Raw genomic sequence first — 6601 nt, forward strand, 5'->3', positions numbered from 1 at the left:
TGTGCGCTTGTTGCTCGCCTGTGGTCCAGGTTTGCTTAGCAGATCCACTACCCACCAGTCGCTGGGACCTCTACACCCCCCACCCCCACCACCCCTCCCCCGAGTACCCCTCGACAAGTCAGCCATCAACCCCACTAGCTGCTTTCTACACGAAAATACGCTCAGCAGTCGTACTGCCCTACTCATTCCAAAATGCAGCATGGCACATAAGCTGCTTTTATTGCATGGGAGTGTGTGTGCTAGTGTGTATGTAAACAGGGGAGGGACTAATTTGCCTATATGTAGGCTGAGTATAATTTAGTATTGTATTAATTTATTGTATATTACCCCCCCCCCCCCTCCCCCACAGTAAGTGTTAATTATCAGCTTAATGTTCTCATAGGAACAGAAGTTGTATCTTAGTATATGTGTGTGTGTGTGTGTATTTGTGTGTGGGTCATTTTGTGTATGTGGGTATAAGAGTGCGTGAGGACACGTGTGCATGTGCTGTCTGTCTGCACGTTCGTTGGCGTTTCAGTTGTATTTGTTTTCATGGTCAAAGCTGTTAATGACAAATCATAAAACCCTTGCAGTTAAATTTAATGTTGGACTTTTGTGAGTTGTTCCTGTGTTGTAGTAGCAGCCATACACACTTAGCAAGGTTGAGGAGCACCTTCAGTATTCTCTTATATGGAAACCGCCTCAATAATGCATCTACCCTCGTCATAGGTATCCACCTGTGCTGTATCAATGGTCAACTTGTGACCCATGCAGCCTTACGCTCTGATCCAGACGCTGACTGCTGAGATCAAACTTGCCACTTGAAAAAATAAAGGAATTAAGAAAAACAGTAGCGAATTAATGTGGCAAAACACAAGATGAACAAAGAGCATGCATTGCGTGTTTCCATTTAGCCTATTTCTCAGGTCTGACCCATGCAGCTCCATGCACATCACACACTACCAATCTCTTCTCTCTACTCTTCTCATTCCCCCTATTCAAAAACCATGGAAGCCCCGTCAGTCAGTCAGCAAGTGCATCAGAGCTTAAGGTGCTGTTGTCAATGTTCAAGTGCTTCTCTGTCAGGTTGTTGTTGTGTATGTGGGCCCAAACTGTGTTCTGATGTATATAGGTAATGATAAGGAGATACTGTACCTGTGGACTATAAAGACCTCATCCAGGATCCCAGCGCTTTAATCGTTCTCTGTCTCTATTCACTTAAATGCTCTCTTCTCTCTTTAGACTGCCTTACCGGCATGAATTACAATTCTGTATTGCCAAAGCTAAATGGAGAGTGGGGAAAAAAATGAAGAAAAAACAATTATGCTAAGACAGACAATGAAGTGGTTCCAGGTGTAGTGGGATGGCGTTGTTTAGCAGAAGGCATAATGTTAAACTGGGCATCAGGTGTTATTTTCTGTGTCACTGTATCGCTCCTCAATAAACTTCTTCCTCATAATGTGATTTTTGTCTGCAGAGTCTTTTTTGGTTTAGCAACTGGGTGTTACAGAGAGTATATGAATTTGTGTAGACCCCTCAGTGGAGTTCGGGAAACATTATACACTGTTGAGAAATAATAAACTCTGAATTATTTGCCTATTTGCTAATTTACACAAAAAACTTCATCCATTCATGCTGGGTACATTGTCTAACATTGTCTATTCCCAATAGTGGCTGCAGCCACGAATAACTTATAATTGCACAGGAACTTTTGTGTTTGCCTATTGTACGACAATACAAATAAGTGGTAGTATTTGTTCACGATCACAGCAAACTGATATTGAATCCAAACGCTCATGCATTAGGTTTGGTTAAAGCCAATACCAGCGGACATTGGCTAAGAAGTGGCGTTAACCATGGAGGGATGGCCACCGTATCACAACCATTCACACTCACATTCACACCAGTATTCAATTTAGAATCTCCACTTTACCTAACTTAACCTAACCCCAGTCTGCATGTCTTTGGACTCTGGGAGGCAGTGGCAGTATCAAGAATAAAACATTAAACTCCACATAGAAAGGCCCCATGTAGCTGAGCTGGGATTCGAACTGAGAACCCTCTTGCAATGAGGACATTATGATCATGTCTTTCTTTTTTCTGTTGGATTTTATTTTAGCCAGAAGATGGCACTATTAATTCATTAACATTTTTCTGTTTCTAAATCGTTGTTTTCTTGGGCCCACCACCTAAATTTCCCTTGGGAAATCTATCTATCTATCTATCTATCTATCTATTTATCTGTCCATCAAACTAAGGTTTTGTATTTGACACTAATCTTAGCACAGTATGTTTTTTTTATCCTGTTCTATTGACTTACTATTGATTATACTCTTAAAAATGTTTGTTTTGTTATTTTAGCTTTTAAAACATATTTCGTGATAATTCACTATCATCGTTTATATTTATTCTTTGGATAATTATCGGCTCATGGCCTTTAGTTAGTTTACAAAGAAAGGTGTTATACAAATAAGTTGGTTTCATTGAAATGTTGTAGAATTGATTAAAGAGCGCCCTCTGGTGGCATTATATGGAAAGTGAACCCAACTTTACCATGACTCACTCGTTTACCACTCTGTGCAATGGAGAAAGCAAACACGCGTAACACAGACTTTGATTCGAACCATTCTGATTGATATCTTATAGATCAATGCGTTTAGGTGATATCGCCCCTTCATTCTCTTATAGCTTGTAAATGACGTCATTTGATGTCCTTGCCTAGTCCTCTACACGTGACTGTAACCACAAGATTCCACCTCCACTCACAGATCCGCTGCCACAGGGCTGACGTTACATGGATCCGGTTTATCAGCTGTTGACAGGATTTAAGGCCTTTTGCTTCAGCCCTGTTGAGAGCTGGAGGTCGTCTGTGTGAATCTGACAGAACACACACACACGCTCACACACGCGCACATGGAAGGAGAGATTATGCAGGATGATTATGTGCTGTAGCCATCATGTTAGAGGACAAGTCACTAAACATAACACGCACCGGCCACTGCTCTTCAGACAGAAGAGGGGAGGGAGGGAGAAATGATGTAATATGATACTAAGATCTGCGTGGCCTACTTTCACCAGCTTTGCTTTAGCTGTCATTTTACACTCAACCACTGAGTGATACTATTTCAATGTCTGTTATCTGTGTTGTTGGCACAGAGCGGTCGGGTTAATATAGAGATGCTGCAGTACAGTGGTCGCCAACCCGTCGATCGCGATCTACAGGTCGATCTCCCAGTCTTCACTGTCGATCCCCCAACTCTCTGGACTCACTGGCTGTCTTCTCGCTGCAGATCAGCTGTGTGTCGGTTGTCTGGATTCAGAAGGTGAAATGCTGTAGTGCTTCTACTTTGAAACGTGTTCGGGAAGTACATTTGTGTCATAAACAGATAAACATTGTGGTTCACAGCAGAATAAACAGAGTGACAAACTGACTTGGCACTAGAGTATCTGTAGAAATCGGTGTTGCAGTGACTAATCAGAAAGTATGAATGCGATTTCTTGAGGTCGCCCACCGTGGATGGCATCCAAGAAGAAAACGATTACTCAAGAAACAGCATGAAACGGCAAGATTGAACTTTGAAAGATCAGGAAAAGAGCCCTGATAAATCTTGGTAACACATTCTTTGGGTCAGATGAAACCAAAATAAATAAGTTTGGATCATTTGGGGTCAGAACTGGCCAAAAGTGTCCCCCTGACTTGTATCCAGTAGAATATCTTTGATTCTATTTTAAAGCGGAAGGTGAATCAACAAATCTCAGCAAAGAGCAGCAGAAGACAATCTTCTGTGAACATCTCTATAGATTTGTGCAAGACGAGTAACATCCATGCCCTGGAGGAGCAAATCTACATCAAATATTAAAGCAGACATGGAAAATATTTAAAATATATAATTAACTGATGAGGCATGAACTGACTACGACTCTGAAGAAGCAGTTGTTTTACCACATCCTGGTATCTCTGAAACTGGAGCCCCTGAGTCAGAGACATTTGATACTGAAACTAGCAAACAAGAGCTTCTGGAAAAGGAGGAAGAGGAGTTTGATAGAGGAAAAGCAAAATGGACAATCACTAGCGACAAGATAATCAGATTTACTGCGTATTACTTCCTCCATTTTCTTCTTCATGCTCTTGCACAAGTTCCTTACAGGAATACCTCCTTTGGCAGAGTTCAGCTCTGCTGTCCAAAAAGAGGAAATGACAAACAACGGATAGAAAGCAAAGGATTCCTTCTACAACACCCACCTGGCACCTACCCCTGTCCCCTACTGCCTGCCCTGAGCCTCAGCTGCACCACACAGAGGTACATCAGCTCCATAAAAAGGAACATGCTTCAGTGCAGGAGCCAGAAAGCAGAGCCAGCCCATCAGCAACCCCTCAGCCTCAGGGGGACACAATAGAATCTCATAAAGAGCCTGTGTCTGAATCTCCTTTGCTGGCACCCAGTCCAACGTCGAGCCTCCCCAAACCCAGTGCCACCGATTCATCTGCCAACAAACCGACTCCTATTGTGGAGACGCCACAGCCGCCTCCTGAGGAAACGGTGATGGAGCAAAGGCCAGAAAAGAGCCTGGATGTGTTCGCTGCAGACTACACTGAGCCATCAGTCCCTCTCAGTAGCGCTATCTATGTGAAGCCCAGTGCCCAGAGGACACTCCCTACCCCACTGTCTAAGTGCCCCTGAGCAAGGCACCATATTTCCCCAACATCTGCTCTCCGGGCGCCGTGCATGGCTGCCCACTGCTCTGTGTGTCCTGCTGTGTTCACCAGATGGGTCAAAAGCAGAGGACAAATTTCCCCCATTTTTCATGTAGTGTGTCTGTGCATGTGTGTGGGATTAATAAATGTATCTTGTATCTTGTGGCTGTGCGACAGAGGACAATGTCTCAGTGTAGCCAACTAGGGAAAAGCCTGATGTTGATGTTTCTCAGTTAGAATGAAATACCCCTGTCCAAATCCCAGCTGCTACCTCCTACCACCTCCGTTCATTTAGAACATCAGCCTGACCCACCAACTGTACCTCAAATTACCACCACATCCACAGAGCCGTCCCACCCTGCTCCAGACCCTGTCACAGAACTTGAGCCCTCTGGTGGCCCTGCAGTCATCACTGAGAAGAAAATGGAGGATCTCACAGAAGACATCTCTACATCATCAGGTGGTTACCTGCCTCATCCCTCACCTGCCTCACCATCCCTCTCTGACATCTCTCCAGAGACCCCCAATTGCTGAGAGCACAACAGCAACATGATGCACGGCTCCAGCCAGAAAGAGTCTTTGTTCATGAGACTCAACAACCGCATCAAGGCCCTGGAGAATATAACAACACCATAGGAGCTTGGGCCTCTTTGGAGGGTCGCTAAAAACATAAAACGTTCTCTTTGTGAAGTCTCTACCGGACCGTACCTTATAAAATAAAAGCATGTAACACAAAAACTGAAATGAGATTGTCCAACTTTAAAGCGAGCAAATATTTCACAATAAAATAACAGAAAGACACTTCACCAATATTAACAATAACAAATTTTGGGTTATTTACAAATATTGTGACCAATAACCTAAAATCTAACACTATGGACTCAGCAGAGGCTTGTTTTGCTGCACACATTTAGGACCCACATTCAATCACTTTGTTACTTTGTTTATCTCTAAAACCTCTATCACACTTTTTTTTCTCTTCTTTTCATCTCATTTTGAATCTTCTTCCTATAAGTTGCCTCTGACCTTAAAGCTATTGCTTATTATACTTTCACTTTTGTCAGTTTCATCTTCAGAGTAAAAGCAGAGTACCACTTGGGAAACTATAGGCTGTTATAGAGCATTCACTTGACTGCTGTTCTTTCAGCAGGTTGATGATCTGCTCCTCTCAGTCTCAGGAGTGTTGTTCTGTTACTGACCCTGAGTCCTGGGGGAGAGTAATGTTCTCCTCATCCGTCAGAGAGCACAGCATTATGTAACACCTTTTTATTGTTGACTTGTATTAGTCTGCTTGTATTGCGACGCTGCTCCCAGAGGCGACGCCGCAACGCTGCTCCCAGAGGCGAAGCGGCTCCAAGAAGCGACGCTGCTCCAATAAGAACAGACGACTGAACCTCCTGTGGTTAAACCTGTAGAACCAAGAGAAAATGACTTGCAGCCAAGGATAAAAAGGCGAAGGATAAAAAAGATGAAGCCGCCCGTGCAAAGGTTACGGAGGAGGTCGCATTGCACCAGGAGAACTCAGATAAGAAAAATGTAGAAAAGGAAAACGACGCAGCAACGGAAAAGAAAAAGAACCACACGAGTATCGTCCTCCACCAAAAGGAGAATCACCATTTCTACCTAGAGATGTAACAAATGCAGCGGAGGAGTTGTCTAATCACAAAGAGTGTGAGAAGACGAAAGAGAGCCCGGCCGGTCTCTTTCGTCTGGGAGGACGGTAGAGGTCGAAGATCACCAGCTTGTCCGTGTGAGCCGCCAGCTGGAGGAAGGCCTGCAGGCTGCAGACCGACTGTTTTCCTGCCAGCTGACGCTCGTCTGCTCTCAGAGAGCCGGCCGTACCGAACGGATCGAGCTAGAAGGGACGACCGTGGATACCCAATTAACACGCTGACACAAGCTGGACGATATGTTCTTCACCTGCTC

Source organism: Pleuronectes platessa, chromosome 13 (genome assembly GCF_947347685.1).
Source record: "Pleuronectes platessa chromosome 13, fPlePla1.1, whole genome shotgun sequence".
Lineage (NCBI taxonomy): Eukaryota > Metazoa > Chordata > Actinopteri > Pleuronectiformes > Pleuronectidae > Pleuronectes > Pleuronectes platessa.